The sequence below is a fragment of the Rhipicephalus microplus genome, chromosome 5 (genome assembly GCF_043290135.1).
Source record: "Rhipicephalus microplus isolate Deutch F79 chromosome 5, USDA_Rmic, whole genome shotgun sequence".
Classification (NCBI taxonomy): Eukaryota; Metazoa; Arthropoda; class Arachnida; order Ixodida; family Ixodidae; genus Rhipicephalus; species Rhipicephalus microplus.
This window is the reverse complement of record NC_134704.1, coordinates 202,430,434-202,447,136: the sequence shown is the minus strand read 5'-3', so window position 1 is coordinate 202,447,136 and position 16,703 is coordinate 202,430,434. Positions and strand designations below refer to the sequence as shown.

Here is a 16,703-nt window from a genome sequence, read left to right as displayed (position 1 = left end):
TGTCGTCGCGTATTCGAAAGAGTCACGGATCACTGTGAGGTTCGCAAAAAGCGACCTTCCTGGAATCGCGCACGTTTGGTACGGGCTAATGATGTCCGCTAACAGGAGCTTGAGCCTGTTGTTCAGTATAGTGGCTACCAGCTTGTAATCGGTGTTCAAAAGCGTGATTGGACGCCACGCTGTGGGCTCGTTTGGTTGTGCACCCTCTTTGTGTAGTAGGACAATTTTACCCACTCCGAAGGAATCGGGTTTCTTAAAGGACCTGAAGATCGCATTTACCATCGCGAGCAAGGGTTCTTCGAGAACTTCGAGAAAAGTCACATAGAAGGCTGCAGTCAGGCCATCAGCGCCTGGGGCAGAATTGGGGGTCATGCTTCTTATGGCTTCGCGAAGCTCTGCAGGGGAGACTTCAGCGCTAAGGGTTGCTGGCTCCTCCTCCTCCTTAATTCGCTGCAGATGTTTGCAAAGTTCTTTGACATGGTCGGGTCCCCGATTGGTGTCTATTGGTTCGGTGTCTTGGAACTGTATGCTGAAGTACTCTCTGAAGATGTTCTCAATTTCTGCTGGGTCGTCGGTTACAGAACCGTCTAAGCGCTTTGCCTCTGTAATTCGCAAACAGCCATTTCCGCGTACTTCCCTCACATCAACTCCGGTCGCCGTGCCCAACAGTCCATGCTCACTTTTAGGTCGCCTCATGGTATCTCTGAGGAGTTGATTGTATTGCTCCTCGAGCGAGTACAGGTACTCTGTTGTACATGAGGTCAACGTGTCGGCTGCCTTGATGATCTGCATTCGGCGAAGAAGTTCTTTCATCTTTTGTGTATGACGTCTTTTTCTAGCTTTGCCTTCTTTTTGTAACAGGGCCTTCCATTCTTCCTTAAGTTTATCCCACAGAGGGGGAGTAATATGTCCGGCATTTTCTACTGATACGCTGATGGCAGCTTTCAAGTTTTCTACGCAAGTCTCATCTCTCAGCAGCTCAGCGTCTATTCTCCAGCTATTGTTATCAGAGTGCGGGCCGGGGGATCCCTTTACCATCGTGACAAGCGGGGCATGATCCGTCTTCTCTTTCAGGTTGGCCGGGAGTGCGAGTACTTCGCATCCTTCAACCAAAGGGAGGAGGAGGTCCGGAAAGTACATCCGGTCTATTCTACTTCCTGCTGATCTAGAGGTACGGGTTGCTACGAAGCGGTCTTTATAGAGGTGTACCCATATGTCCGAGAGGTTTAGGTGCCGAAGGGTTTTCACCAACTCTTTTGCATTGTAGGTTGCTCTTCCTTGGCTTGGTCCCCTCACGTCCCGGTTAGAATCTACCACGCAATTAAAATCACCGACCAGTACGTGGGGAATGGGCTCTAGGAGGAGTTCGTGCATCTCTTGAAAGAACTTATTCGTATGTTTTCTTGTCACGGGGGCATAGACGTTCACAATGCGAATCTTTTTGCCTTCGATGAAAATGTCAATCATTATGTACCGACCATTCGCCCCGAAAATACAATGGGATTTTGATCGAAATCTGCCTGATACAAATATTACTCCGACCCCGCATGCTCTCGTGGTCGCCAGGGAGAAAAAGTCGTCGGTCTGATGGTCTCTGCGGAAATTAACCACATCCAGCGGCGTTTGGAAATTGGCCTCTTGAATAAAGAGGAGGTCTATGTTCTGGTTCCTAGCGAAACCTAGGATGGCTGCTTGTTTCGCCCTATCTCTAAACCCTCGGATATTCCACGTAGCCAATTTCAAAAAGGCCATCAAAAACCTTAAAAAGAAGAAAACAAAACGCGGGAAGTATCGAGGCTGGCAAGCAGCGTGGCCGTCATCCGCCGATTGGGCACGATGCCAAGCGCTGGAGGGGAGCAGGAAAGAGGGGTGAGCGAATGTACGGAGCAAGATAACCGACAGCCGCGTGCCGACAGAAAGGGGCGAGGAGGGCGCTGCACAAGAAGGAGAAGGGAAGGCAAGTGGGACATAGTGCGGCCAGAGCGAACGAGAGGAAGGAAAAAGGGCCGTGAAGCCGACAGGGCAGGCGCGCCGCTTCAGTGACTTGCGTCTCGGGGCTTGGGGGGTGGTTCCCCTTTGCCTACACCGTCTTTCTCGAGCTTCTGAGCCTTCGCGTGTGGTGGAGCGTCGCTATCACTGCTTTGGCCTGCTGGCCCGGGTCTACGCTGCCGGGCCTCCTTGCTGGCTGCCCTCTCACCCAGATACCGCTTATCGTCATCAGGGCGTATTCGTGAGCGCGAGCGAGCTCTCTGCTCTAGCCCAGTGGCCATATCAGTCCAGTTTTCGCGTCCGATTTCCGGCTTGGGCGTGCCGAATGGGAGGCGGGGGAGGAAGTCGGTGCAGAATGGTCGCATTCGCTGTCGCCGGGTAGAAAGTAATACCCTTTACTTTTTATGGGGGCGTCGTCGCCGGCTGGGTCTTGGGTGTCGGCCTCCAAGGCCGGGCTGGTCACTGGGGCCCGCACGTTGACGGGTGTGTTTGATAAAGCAAGGAGGGCTTCTCCCTGCTCGTTGGACTCGGGGGTTGCTTCAGCCACGGTCAGCGAATTCCCGCAGTCATCCCGGCTCGCCGAGGGTGGAGGCGGCTTAGGGGGGGACGATTGCGCCGAACCCGTCTCGATATCGCTAGACTCTGTTTCAGTCGACCTGGTGGTAGTCTCGTCAAAACTCCCGGGCCTCTCCCCCTCACTGGCGGACGGATCGCCCATGCCACTGCCTGAAGTCAGATCGGAGTCTAAATCGCGGTCCCCGGAAGGGGATCCCCTCTCGGTTGTGCGGGATGCAGACATGGACGTAAGGACCTGCATACGCGGCGAGTTAGTTGCTCGGGCAGAGGCGGGGCCGCTTGACTGAGAGTGCGACGAAGCGGATTCAGATAGCGAGGGGAAGCCGCGGGCGGCCGAAGCGTATGAGCGCTTACGAAAGCACTCGCGTGTTCCGTGGTGACCCCCGCAACGTTTACAGTCTGCCGAGCAGCCCTCAGTATCGTGGCCGAAGGTGCCGCACCGCTTACAGTACGCCGTAGTGCACGCAGTCGCCATATGCCCGACTTCACCACAACGCGCGCACACCCGGCGCATGCCTCTGTATTCGCACATGACTTTGTGCCCCGAAATAGTGATGAAGTTGGGGACTGGGCGGCACATCTCAATTTTAACCACACGTACCCCGTTTAACTTGGTCTGGCGAGTGGCTAGGGTGGCGAAGGAAATGCCCTTCACTTTACCAAACTGGGCTAAGGCGTTGCTAAGGGCCTCGTCTGATAGAAAAGCGGGGTAACGGTAAACGTTGACATATGTAACCGGGGGCCCGACTGCCTCTACTGGCACCCTCGCCCCGTTCACTTCAAATCCTTCCGCCACCATTAGTCTCGTCGCCTGGCCAGCATTGCGGGTGCATACAAGAAATTTTGCGCCCCCCATATGTTGTAGTACTAATACGCTGTCGTCACCAGCTGTCTCTTCAATTGCGTCAATTAACTCATCGACAGAGATATCGCCCTCGGGCGCGGAAAACATGAAACAATTCTCCCTCACCGGGAGTTCAAATGGCGTGGCCATTCTGGTGGGTGGAGCCCGCAAGCCGCCGGTTGGGCGTGGCTCGTGGGTGACTCGTAACGTGCAGTCGAGCTGCACTCTGGTAGGAAGCGGCTCAGCCGAGGTGAGTGCCGCGCAGGTCTTGGTGGTACCAGGTGGACCGCAGGGGGGCTCCGGGATGGCGGGCGTGAACCGGGGACCTTGCACCTCCCCCTGGCATGGGGTAGGCGGGCTCCAGGCAGCAAGGCCCGAGACCCAGGGGCGGCGGTCGGGCGTACAAGACGCCGGTGCCGCGTAGACTTCTTTTGCCGACTTGAAACCCTGGGGTCGACGTCCGCGTGACGTGACCCCGGGTCTCGCTTGAGGACTCGAAAAGAGACAGCTAGACCGGCGAACGCAGCGTCGGCCTTCGATCAACAACTGACAAGCGGCGAAGCGCGTCGGCATTTATACTCCCGCCGTCGAATGTTCCAGCGCTATCGCTGGCGGCGGCGTACGTTCCAGAACAATCTGCACCATTCGCACAGTGGGCGTGATCTTATCGAAATGATCTACTACAGTGCGGAATCCTCTCGAAAACTGCAGGCGCGGTTTGCGCTGAGAATCGTGTGGTGTTTTGGGACGACAACAAAAACTTGGGAGTGGAACGTGGCAATATCATCACGCGGAACACGAAACATACGTGATGACTAAAGGTAACAAGAATGCAGCGGTAATGAAAAACAGGGCACTCTGGAATTACAATAGATATGATGTTGTGAGAGGAATATGGAAAGAGGTCATAGTTCCTGGTCTGACGTTCGGCAGTGCGGTCTTGTGCATGAGATCAGAAGTTCAAACAAGATTAGAAATTAAGCAACGTGGAATAGGTAGGCTTGCCTTAGGAGCTCACGGGAATACACCAAATCAGGGAGTACAAGGTGATATGGGATGGACATCATTTGAGGGCAGGGAAGCTAGCAGCAAGATAAAATTTGAGAAGTGATTGAGAGAAATGGGAGAGGAGCGTAAGGCTAGGAAGGTATTCAGCTACTTGTAAATGAAGAATGTCGATAAAAAATGGAGAAAGCGAACCAGAAAATTGACTGGTAAATACTTAGAAAACAGCAGGGGGCCAAACCCAAAAGAACTATCGGTTAAGAAGAAGGTGAAGGAAGCTGAGACCGATATGTGGAGAATTCGCATGATTAAGAAGTCCGCACTAGATATCTATCGAACTTTTAAGCAGGTAATTGCCAAGGAAAGAATCTATGATAATACTCAGGTAGTTCTCTACTGTTTGAGGCCAGGACAGGAGTATTTCAAACCAAGACATATCGGGCCAAATACAAAGGGATAGACACGTTATGCAGTGTGTGTGGAGAGGAAGAAGGAACTGCCGAACACTTGATAATGTTCTGTAAAGGGCTTCACCCTATTGTTCAGGATGATGGCGCAGAGTTTTTCAAAGCACTGGGGTTTAGGGACAGGGACGACAAAATAGACGTTAAGCGGGTAGAATTAACTAGAAGGAGGTTATTTGATTGGTGGCTAAAGTCAAGGCACGAGTGAAATTTAAACCCTTCCCTGCAAAGTATGAATCCCCAACCTTATTATTTAAAGAAAAAAAAATAAATATAATTTTTGGTTCATCAGGCATTACGGCTTAGTGGCGCTAGCCACCACCCAATTTAAAGGGTACAGCCATATTCATTTATCCATTCATCTGTTCAGCGACCAAGAGGTGTGCGCCGAGGCGATTTCGAGCGGCCGCGGCGTGGGGGTCGTTCAGAGTCGGCGGCGCATGCCAGTTATTTCATCGGCGGCGGCGGCACCAGCGGTGCGGAAACCGAAACCAAAAAATCAAAAGGTTCTTCTGCCACAGGTTACTGAATTAGTTGAAATTCAGGGATTTTCATCCAAATAGCCTTAATGACACTACACAGATGTGTCGACATCACGATGAATGCAAAGCGTTTTGTAAAATAGTATTTATTTCGCTTTCATAATAAAATACGCGTGTTTAAATATATGTCCATGTTCTACCACGAAGGTGCAGCACTTAGCTTTTTTTATTTAAGATGCAGCAGTTTGTTTTTGGTCTTGGCTACGTCATACTTCATGAAACCTTCTTTCAGTAAGCATTGAGCAAGCACCGACGCACGTCACTCAGTTCGCTTTTTCCGAATCGGATCTCACTTTTACATTGTACGCTGCACGAAAAAAGAAGCACTTCTGCTACGAGTTTTCTTAATGCGATTGCAGAAAACCGCTTTTTTGAAATATCTGTCATGCCTTGAATGTTACTTTCCTTCAAACGAATCGAAATACCTACTTTTCACAATATGAGAATGTTTTATGTAGCGGTATAAGATGCGGAAGAAAACAAATCTGCGCATTTAGTCAACTAGTCCACACCGCAGTGTTCAATGAATGAAGTGTAGACGTGAGCGAGGCGGTTGGTGCAAAAGGGGCACTTGACCCCTTCAAGCTGCACCAGCACTTGCTACCCACTCTAGCGACACCAACACGACCCCCTCCCTCAGCCATGATGCAAGTTGAAAGAAGGGTTTGCTTACCCTCAAGACAAAAACCTGTCGATGGCCATATGTGCAGATGAGAGCAAATGCAATATTTGCTCAGATACACAGTCCACACTGGTCACGACCTGGAGGCCGGTTGACCACGCCTGCAGGGAACGTTGACACCCCGACCCCTTTGTGCTCGGTCAGGGGAGGGGAACACCCCTTGCAAGTGGGCCCCATTAAAATTTCTCTTAAAAACGTCACAAATAAGAATGCTTGATAAGTATGCATAAAACATTCAACTTTTTAATGCTTTTTTGTAGCGTGTACACGTGCTCAATACCCATCAGGTGTGTGAGACAATTGAAATCGCCACTGCCACTCTCGACTGGTTCCGGAAAAGACTCAATAGAGGAATGCGATTACGAGTGCTGGGAACCTACGTTCGTTTGTCAATATGATTTCTAGGCATGATTTTAATTCCTTTATAAACAAAAATAAAACCTGCAAAATAGTAAAACAAAATGGCTGCTATTGCAAGATGTGTGTCCCCCTTCGTGATTTTTCTAGACTTACGCGTCTACAAGCCACATCTGGTGTCACAAACTTGCAAGTGCCCCCCCTCTTCCCCACGACATCTCCCAATACCTTCTCCCCAATAAAAAGGCACCAATGTAGGCCTCCGTAGGCCCCCGTGATTGCCTACTGGCGCACGGCGGGCCATTTCGGTTGCTAGGACCAGAGTCCTTCGGGACTGTGCTAGGACCAACAGTACCGATTTCGACATGCTTTATTGAAGGTGCTGAAGGATCAAGAAAAGGCTGATTGTTGTAAATTTCTTGAGAGTTCAATGATAGCTTCTTTGTGAATACCGTAGATTATTGAACCTCACTTTGTGAATAATGCTCCAATGAAAAAAAAATGGTTTCACCCTGTGTCACCGCAGAGTCAGAAGCCATCACATATGTGCAGGCGTCATTAAGCCTCTATATAACATTGATAAGGTTCAGCACATTTGTACAAATAATTCTCGTTAATTCAACATTGAGTATAATCCTTGTTTGGGTTAGTATGTGTGAAACATAAATTTGAAATTTAAAAACACTCATTGTGGGTTTCTGCAGCAAAGACACATTGATTAAAACTGATGATTCCAGAGCTACGGCAGAGGTAACATTCGTTATGTTTTTTCGGTTTTGGTAATGGTAATGCGTTACCTTTTTTATGTATATATATATATAACGTGGAGCCGTGAAACGTTCCCGTTTTTATTAGAGTAACGAGTAACGTACTTAGTTACTTTTTACTGTAACGGATACAACCCTAAATATATAGACTTACAGGAGTGATGTCGGCCCACACTGTCAGTTGTGATTGCGGTACATGCCCGGCCCATGTCCATTTTCTCTTCTTTATTTCAACTATGATATCCTTAACCCCCGTTTGTCCCCTAATACACTCTGCTCTCTTCTTGTCTCTTAAAGTTACACCTACCATTTTTCTTTCCATTGCTCGCTGCGTCGTCCTTAATTTAAGGTGAACCCTCTTTGTAAGTCTCCAGGTTTCTTCCCTGTAGCTAAGTACCGGCAAGGTACAGCTGTTATATACCTTCCTCTTGAGGGATAGTGGCAATCTACCTGTCATAATTTGAGAGTGCTTGCCGAATGTGCCCCACCCCATTCTTATTCTTCTAGTTACTTTAATCTCGTGGTTCGGCTCTGCGGTTATTACCTGCCCTAAGTAGACATAGTTTTTTACAACTTGAAGTGCACTATTACCTATCTCGAGGCGCTGCTCTTTTCCGACATAGAAGCAGAAAAATCTATGGCACCACCCAGTCGACAGATCAGCAATAGCGGTCGGTTTACAGCGTCGTATGGGTGCTCAGGCTGTAATATACAGATGGAGCATAAGAGAACGCAATTGCAGTAAGATAAATGTTCAGAGGAACTGAACGACTGCTTCTTCGTGTCGTCTTAAGTTATTCGTTTGCCAACTAATGCCTGCCATGACACGCAATAACACATACTCGAACACTACTCTTCGGAGGCACACTGCTACCAGCGTTCACAAGAATTTATTCCAAGTGATATTTCTATGGCTAATAAATAAACACTCCCACCATGTTTTATTATAGCCATGCACTGTATTTCAAGCGCTGAAACACAGCAGTGAGTGCACACGCTTCCGACGAAGTCGTGGCTGATTGGTACGCGGTACATTACGCGAGTGCGCAAGCCAACGTGATATGAAAAAAAAAAATACTTGGGTGCGGCAATGCCAACCCTCACCGTGCGTATTGCGATATCGTTTGGGCCACGTGTTTCTTGGTTCACGCGAGAAACGTAAGCACCCGCCACAGGCGTCGTAAAAGGAGAAGCGCCCTTGACATAACGCGAGAGCTGAACTGCTCAAGGTCTCCGGAGCGTTAAGACCTTCCAATTACTCTCGCGTGATACTGATCCAATCGGCACGCGCGGCAACGCCAGAACAGGGCGAGTCGTCACTAATTTCTTTGACTTAGTATTTGTTTACTTTATTTTCACATACTGCAGCGCACTTTTGGGCTACAGGAGTGAATTTTCTGTACTTCGGAACACAAACAGAAAAGCAATGCCATGCAAGTAAAAGAGAAAGAAAAAAAGACAAACAATCAAACTACAATAAAACAAACAGACGCTATTTATATGGATTTCAGTAAGGCGTTCGATAAAGTGTCTCATAATAATTTACTTCACAAGTTGGGCCTTATTGTACCAAATCATACGATATTAGCATGGATTAAAGCTTACTTGACAAACCGGTATCAATACGTTTCCCTAAATAGCACCTGCTCCAACCGAGTTGAAGTTGCTTCTGGCGTACCTCAGGGGTCCGTGCTTGGGCATCTGTTATTTTTAATTTTTATAAATGACATCACCACCAACATCAATGTTAAGATTAAACTCTATGCAGACGACTGCGTGATTTATGAAACAGTCCATTCAATTGAGGACCAGATTAGGTTAAATGAAAACTTCCAAAAAATCATTTCATGGGGCGAATAGTGGCAGATGACTATTAATTACGACAAAACGGTCTTTATGCGAATAACCCACAAAAAGAAGCCACTTTCATTTCACTAAGGGAATAGGCCTCTCGGAGGTTGCTGAATATAAATACCTGGGTTTATAGTTCACAAATAATCTATCATGGTCAAAACATATAGATGTCATCACAAATAAAGCGTTACGTAAATTATTCTTCTTGCGACGATCCTTAAAATTAGCAACTCCTTCTGTACTCTTCCTTGCATACCAGTCAATAATATGTTCCATGCTTGAATATGCCGTGCCAATTTGGGACCCTTACACCAAAACAAACATCAGCAAATTAGAAAGAATACAGAAAAAAGTAGTGCGTTATATTTATAATTCTTATGGTCGTTCGTCAGTTACTGAGGTCATCAAACGAAGAGGGCTCCCCACAGTTACGAAGAGAAATAAAATTTGTCGACTGAAACTTTTGTACCAAATAGTTAAAGGACATTACAACATAGATACCTCCCACATTATCACTTTTTCTGAGGGTTATGCTACCAGGCAAAGGCACTCTTTAATGATAGCTCCTTTATTTTCACGAAATAATTGCTTTAAATACTCTTTCTTCTGTAGAACTATTGCTTATTGGAACAACCTAACTAATAACATGTAACACAAGAATCACTTTCATTGTTTGAAAAATGCTTAGAGTAGTTCTTTAGTACCATTGGTTATATCTTTTGTTGCATTTGTTCCTTTTTGTGTGTCACTTGTAAAATTCGATTATCAGTTTTATTTATTTATTTATTTCAAATACCCCCAGGGTACAAACGTACATTGAAGAGGGGAGGGGCAAAGAAGAAAGTTAACACGTAATAATAACTTAAATAAAAACTTGGTTATAGTTTTAAAAATACAGAAATGAATTATCACGATGACGCTTTAAACAAATATCAGTTACAAGAACAAAGGCCAATGAACCAAAATGAATAACACAGCAATCAAAACACTGGACTGTCCTGGAAGAATTACAAGATTTTATCATTGGATGCACTGCCAAAAGAGATATAATGAAAAAAAAAATAATGTACAAAAAGTAGCCACTCGCAAAACTAGAATACGAGAAGCATAAAAAAAAAAAAAAAAAAAAAAAAAGGTATGAAAACAAACACTGAACGATGTTAACTCGAAATGAAACTTTGAAGTGCGATTTTGAAATTATTGGTGTTAGTTATGCTTGTGAGTGATGCAGGCAGATTGTTCCAGTCTCTGGTCGTTGTGGGGAGAAATGAGTGTGAAAAGCCGACGGTGTTGCTGTGTGGAATGTTTACCTTTTGGCGATGGTCGATGCGGGATGAAATGTACGGCGGTGGCTGAAGAAGCATAGAATGTAAATATGAATTGTGGTAGTAGATTTTATGGAAAAGATAGAGTCGAGATAGTTTTCGGCGATGTGATAGCAATGGAAGGTGTAGAATGTCTTTCATGTTAGTAACACTCGCAGTTCTTTGGTAATTGTTTAAAATGAAGCGGACTGAGCGATTTTGTATTTTTTCTAGTAATTTTATGTGGTTCTGATATCCGGTGTCCCATACTGACGATGCATACTCAAGCTTCGGACGAATGAAAGTTGTGTACAGTAGTAGTTTTAATGAAGATGGCGCTTGAGGAAACTTCCGGCGAAAATATCCTAATGTGCTAGTGGCCTTGGTGGCTATGTAATCAATATGAGTTTTCCATGAAAGGTTATTGGTAATATGGACACCCAAGTATTTGTACGATGTTACGCATTCTAGTGGGATGTTATTAAGTGTGTAAGTAGGGGAAGTCACTTCAGCACTGGAAATCCTCATACTTTTGCATTTTCTAACGTTTAATTCCATACGCCATAATTGACACCATTTAGTTATGTTATTAAGATCTTCCTGAATTAGTGAAATGTCTGCGGCATCCGTCACCTTTCTATACAAGACGCAGTCATCTGCAAACAGGCATATTTTCGAAGAGACATTAGTAGGCAAATCATTAATATAGATTAGGAATAGTAAGGGACCAAGCACAGACCCTTGCGGGACACCAGAATCAACAGGAATCAATGAGGAGTTAACGTCGTTAGCGGCTACAAACTGAACACGTGATGTTAGAAAGGCGCGAATCCAATTAATTACAGCTGTGTCGATGTTTAGAACGCTTAGTTTATGAAGTAGCAGTGCATGGTTCACTTTGTCGAATGCTTTAGAGAAGTCGAGAAATATACAATCTGTTAAAAAACCGCCATCTAGATTAGAGTGGAGAAAATGAGTGAAGGCTATGAGCTGAGTGTCACAGGAAAAGTTTTTGCGAAATCCATGCTGCGAAGCTGTGAAGAAGTTGTTATGTTCGAGAAAATTAACCAGATGTGTGTAAATTATATGCTCCATAATTTTGCAAGGCACTGATGTAAGAGAAATCGGTCTATAATTTTGTGGGTCATGGGATGGTCCTGATTTGTAAATAGGGATGACTCTGCCAGTTTTCCAGTCAAACGGTAAGGTACCCGAGTTGTAAGATTGCGAGTAAATATGTTCTAGTATGATTGAGCAATATTCAGCAGTGTTTTTTAAAAAGATTGCATTGATTTCGTCTACCCCGCATGATGCTTTAGATTTTAGTTTCTGAATGATGCTTTTGATACCAGTGGAGTTGAAGATTATGGGATGCATTGAGTGGTATTGAGTAGGATGGATCTCAGGCATCGGACCGGGAAGGTTAGGTGATGAGAATGACGAAGCGAAAGTTTCATTGAGCAGAGTAGAACACATATGCTCCGGTACAGGGCCCCCAGAACTTGTCAGCAGTGATATACCATTTTTATGAGCATTTCCCCGGATAATCTCCCAAAAGCGTTTTGGGTTAGCCTGTATTAAGTTTGGAAGCGTGGATTTAAGGAAGGAGACTTTGGCTGATTTTAGTGCTATGAGATATGAGCTTGCAGCGTTTTTGTATGTTAGCCAATGAGACGGTGTTGAGTGAAGTTTAGCTGTGCGGAATAAACGTTTTTTCTTATTGGATAATCGATTCAAGTATGTACTATACCATGGTGATTTATTGTTAGCGTAAACAGTCCGAAGAGGGACATATTTGGTTATTAGCTCACCGATTTTATTTTTTAAAATGAACCAGTTAGTTTCGACGGAGCGTTCTAGGTAACTAGGTAAAAAAGTGGCCAGAAACAGGCACAGTTCATTGTTGATGGCCTCATAATTAGCTTTTTTATAATTTCGAATCTTTTTCCGCTGTCGCTTTATCTTTTGATGAGGTGTTGTAATCGTGAAGAGCAGGATGTCGTGATCGCTCAGCCCTGGCATGTGTGTTACTGTAGAAACTTTATCAGTTGATGTCGTTAGAATCAGATCAAGGAGTGATGATTTGTTTTTTGTTACACGTGTTGGAAGTTTGACTATCTGGGATAAGCCGAAGTCAGAGCAAACTGAAACGAACCGATTGGCTTCAGCCGTTGAGGGGTTAGAAAAAGGGATCGAATGAGACCAGATGATGTCAGGAAAATTAAAATCACCCAAGAGTATAATTTGAACTCCCGGGAAACGCATGGTAACCGCATTTAAACTGTCGTGAATGTCATCACAAAAAGATGAGTCACTTGATGGGGATCTGTAGCAGACACCTAATAATATTTTCTTAAAACTAATTGTTAGGCAACACCAAATAAGTTCTAAATTCGAGTTGATTGGCACAAGAGAACAATTTATGGATTCTTTAACAGCGAGCAAGACGCCACCACCAATCCTACCAGTTCTGTCACTTCGGTAAACAGTATAACGGTTTGCACACTCAAAGAGTTCGGGGTTTGTTATTTTGCTACTTAGCCAGGTTTCTGTCAGTGCAATAATGTCGGCGTTACAGTCATCAATAATACCACAGAATTCATCTTTCTTGGGAAAATAACTACGAATGTTGGTAAAAAGGACTGAACACTTGCACTCGTTTATGGCTCCTCCCCTCAGATGTCCCTAACTCGGCGGTAACCTACGACCTGAGCGAAGAGTTCTGCTACGTTCATGCTCGTGTGTGGGTTTTTTTCTGTGTATTTCGAAAATGCAGTTCTTCGCTTCGTCGTATCCGTAAGATTTGCCATCGAATGTCAGCGTTTTATACCGAAGTTTGAAGGACGTGGTCTTTGATTTACCGTATTCTATTAGTTTTTTTCTTATGTTGCGCGTTGTTTGACAAAAATCTTCGCTCATTGCTATGTCAGTGCTCTTTAGCAAACCTCGTTTTGAAAAAACCAGCTCTCTCTTTTTAAATGTTTCAAATTTCGTTATAAGTGGTCGAGCTTTCGCTGAATCATAGCGTCCTATTCTGTGAGCGCGGCATATATCAGAACTTGTGACATCAATTTGGATAGTATTAGTCAGGAGGTTGATGATCTTTTTTTCCGATTCCGAAGAAGTTTCATCTGCGGCATCTGGAATTCCATAAAAGACAAGATTGTTTCTCCGCGATCGATCCTCTGCGTCATCAAGACGCGAATGCATATTACTAGTGTCTTTTTCAAGGCGCTCAACAGTGGTGCGTAGTTCTTTCATTTCATGCTGCCAGTGCTCGATAACGGAGGTTTGGTTTTCAACTTTCGCCAGTCTGTCCTTTATTTCGTTTATTGATTCTGAAACTGACTGTTGTTGTTCTTTTAACACAGATACGGTGTCCAATATTGTTGTTTGCGCTGATTCCATTCTTTTTGTACGTTCGTTCAAATCCTTCATCGTTTTCACTAGTTCTGCTAAGTTGTCAGGACCTGGGTTGCTTTCTACATCCCCACAAAGAAGTAGTAGCAAAGAACAAAAAGGCAAGAGAACGGCTTGTGGGCACGGAAGCACAACAATAAAGGGTTCATCAGATCGGAAGCTACGACAAGGCAGTTTAGAAAGATAACTAACCTGCAAGACGAAAAGACAGGTGCGTAAGCCTTTGGCTGTTCTTTCCATCGCGCTTCCGTGCCCACTGCAGTGATAGTGCTCGATGCTGGGTCTTATCCTATCCGGACGAGATGACGTTGATGTCGCAGCTGCGCACTGGTGGTGCTGCAGGTGGCGCTCGACGATGTTGGTCAGGTCCCAGCAAGCTGTTTCTGGCAGGTCTGGTGAAGGGGCAACAGCACAGATTCCGTCCGATAATGGAAGATCCGGGGAAGGGGCGGCTTCACGAATTCCGTCCGAGAGCGCGAAGCTTTCCCGTAGACCAGCCACTGGTACGCCGGCCGCGAAAACAGCGACGTACTGCAAGACGAAAAGACAGGTGCGTAAGCCTTTGGCTGTTCTTTCCATCGCGCTTCCGTGCCCACTGCAGTGATAGTGCTCGATGCTGGGTCTTATCCTATCCGGACGAGATGACGTTGATGTCGCAGCTGCGCACTGGTGGTGCTGCAGGTGGCGCTCGACGATGTTGGTCAGGTCCCAGCAAGCTGTTTCTGGCAGGTCTGGTGAAGGGGCAACAGCACAGATTCCGTCCGATAATGGAAGATCCGGGGAAGGGGCGGCTTCACGAATTCCGTCCGAGAGCGCGAAGCTTTCCCGTAGACCAGCCACTGGTACGCCGGCCGCGAAAACAGCGACGTACTGCAAGACGAAAAGACAGGTGCGTAAGCCTTTGGCTGTTCTTTCCATCGCGCTTCCGTGCCCACTCCCATCAGTTAAACGGAATCTTTTTTCCAACGATGTATCCTCTGTATATTCTATATACCCTACTTGGCATTTCACTAATTACTTCGAATTTTGTTTTGCATCCCTATTTGTGTTGCTTTAACTGTATGCATTATATTGTCCGCGTTATGCATTTTCTGCGTGTATATTATTTTGCCCTTTCAGAATACTCTGTACCTCTGTCTCACACCTGCTATAGTCTCTGTTCGAGACTGCAGTATCAATAAATAAATAAATAAATAAATAAATAAATAAATAAATAAATAAATAAATAAATAAATAAATAAATAAATAAATAAATAAATAAATAAACAGATAAATAAATAAGTAAATAAATAAATAAATAAATAAATAAATAAATAAATAAAGCTTTAGTAAAGAAAGCATGAATCGATTGAACCTTGTTTCCTCAATGCAACAAGAACAGTGATACCCCTGACACACGGCTAGAAGAATACTTTGCAGTACCCCCTCCCCCCCCCCCCCTTTTTTTTTTTGCTGTCAACGACTGTTCTAGAGAAGAGCTGCGGCGATGACACACGGCACCGCCTTTAGAGGAACGCCGATTTAGATTTGTGCGCGGGAAGCTGCGAATGCAGAAAATTATCTGTTCAAAAGCAAATTCTAGATCAAGCCTAATTGCCTGTTTAGGGAACGTTTTTACATAAAATAGGCCTCGACTAGACGAAGTGAGAACTGCACCTTTGATTTTCCCATCATGGAGCTTCGCAGGCCTCGTCCCGAACTTAAGAAGAAGAAAATTAGTCATTTTGATTATCCGCTAACGATTGAGCTGCTTTTGTTGCAGTGTATTCGTAAATAAAGTTACTTAAGTAGTATAATCGAATGAATTGCTTCCTTTGAGAGTAACGTCGAACGTATAGTTTTTTAAAATAATTTGTTCTGCCTCATATTTTGTGTCTTAAATGGCAGTTTTCTTTTTTTAAATCCAACTTGCATATATGGGCAAAATAGGTTATAATATGGGGGCTCGTTTCGAGAGCATCGATGGAGTGTCGACATCTGCCAGAACAAAGAAACTGCTGCTTCTCCCAGTTGATCTCTCTGTTAGCACCGCTATAGTAACGCAAGTGCCGAGTGAACGCGGCTCTCTAAATGCAGCACCTCCGTTGCTATATAGGCTCTAAAAGAGGAAAGTGACAACGATACCGGGGACATTCCCGGTCACTGAAAGTAAAACGAGTGTTATCCGCGTTGGAAGATCCCGAAGTGTAGTTCCTCTACACGTGGAGCAGAATCTCTAAGCAGGGTAAAAAAAATAAGAAGACGAAGAACGAGTGACGGCTGTAGAGGAAGCCTCCTGGCTTCGGCAGCAGGTTCCAAAGCACAATCACCGTGGAAGTGCGACAAATGCCTTGTCTGGAGTTTTATACTCCTGGCTGACCTAAAGACTCACGGGGTGGTTATACACTGTGTTTACAGCTGCTTAGTTCGAATGGTGGCAAGAACTGCAACAACAAGAACAAGGGAAATGATTGATTGATTGATACATAGGGTTTTACGTCCCAAAACCACCATATTGTTACGGGTAACTTATTTAATAAATTAAATACGATGCACCGTGCTGGGCGAACAAGATGGCGACAGTTCATCAACAACCAGCCACCGACGTCGTCTTTCTCTTTCTTACAGCCAGGCTGTGCTGGCTTTTGTGTATCAAAACCCCCCGGTGGTAGAAGCACCGTCTCGGTGCTTGAGCAACTCGGATGTGGTAGAAGGAGAGTGATAAAGCTTTAGTAGAGCTATGTGCACGATGTTACTCGAAGGTGACGATGATGACGTTGAATTGGCTGGAAAGATCTCGTATGTAACGTCAGTCACCTGGCGAACGACGCGGTATGGTCCAGCGAAGCGTGACAGCAGCTTTTCAGAAAGCCCTACACGCCGAGTGGGGGACCAGAGGAGGACAAGGGAACCCGGTAAA

At 45.3% G+C, this 16,703-nt stretch overlaps 1 long non-coding RNA gene across 1 annotated transcript; it reads left to right on the top strand.

Annotated features, from left to right (window-relative positions):
- The first annotated feature begins 12,269 nt into the window (after positions 1 to 12,269).
- On the top strand, positions 12,270 to 14,693 carry LOC142818095 (uncharacterized). The gene is made up of 2 exons (XR_012895559.1): positions 12,270 to 14,354; positions 14,486 to 14,693. It is a non-coding gene; the product is annotated as an uncharacterized LOC142818095 (long non-coding RNA).
- The last annotated feature ends 2,010 nt before the right edge of the window (positions 14,694 to 16,703 follow it).